This window comes from Chrysochloris asiatica, unplaced genomic scaffold (genome assembly GCF_000296735.1).
Source record: "Chrysochloris asiatica unplaced genomic scaffold, ChrAsi1.0 scaffold00087, whole genome shotgun sequence".
In the NCBI taxonomy this organism is placed as follows: domain Eukaryota; kingdom Metazoa; phylum Chordata; class Mammalia; order Afrosoricida; family Chrysochloridae; genus Chrysochloris; species Chrysochloris asiatica.
Genome location: NW_006408605.1, coordinates 11,695,080 through 11,695,838, shown reverse-complemented (window position 1 = coordinate 11,695,838; position 759 = coordinate 11,695,080). Strand labels below are relative to the sequence as shown.

General features: G+C 39.1%; 1 pseudogene; it reads right to left on the bottom strand.

Moving 5' to 3' along the window:
• Positions 1-759, bottom strand: part of LOC102840101 — a 10,198-nt pseudogene that overhangs the window by 6,478 nt on the left and 2,961 nt on the right.

Sequence of the window (759 nt, the reverse complement as noted above, 5' to 3'; positions counted from 1 at the left end):
TGGCCCAGTATCGAACATTGTTTCGTTCTGCTGTGCATAGGGTCGCTATGAGTCGGTTCCGACTCGATGGCACCTGACAACAACAACAACAACAACAACAATGGGCTGCCAGAAGAACAAATAGATTTCTTTTGGAAGAAGTTTAGTTAGAATACTCCTTAGAAGCTAGGATGGCGAAATTTCATCTTTCAAACTCTGAACATGTTATTTGGGGTAGTGGTCCCTAGAGGAGGACATCATGCTTGGTAAAGTGGAGTATCAGCAAAAAAAAGAAGATGCACAATAAGATGGATTGATGCAACGGCAGCAACAATGGGTGCAAAAATAACTGCACTTGCGAGGATGGCATAGGATGTGCATTCTGTTGTGAATAGGGTTGCTCTGAGTTGGAATTGACTCGACAGCACCTGACAACAACAACAAGGAAGACTAGTTAATACCACTATTATTCAGGTTTATGCACCAACCACTAAAGCTAGTGATGATGAAATTGAAAGATTCTACCAACTTCTTCAGTCTGAAATTGGTCAAACGTGCAATCAAAATAGTATTGATAATTATTGGTGATTGGAATGGGAAGGTTGAAAACAAAGAGGAAGGATCAGTAGTTGAAAACTATGGCCCTGGTGACAGAAATTATACTGAAGACAAAATTTTACAAGACCAATGACTTCTCCATGGCAAATACATTTTTTTGTGTGTGTGTAGGTAACACTGTTTACCTCTCTTAGTTATTTATTTTTACACTCAACCAATTAT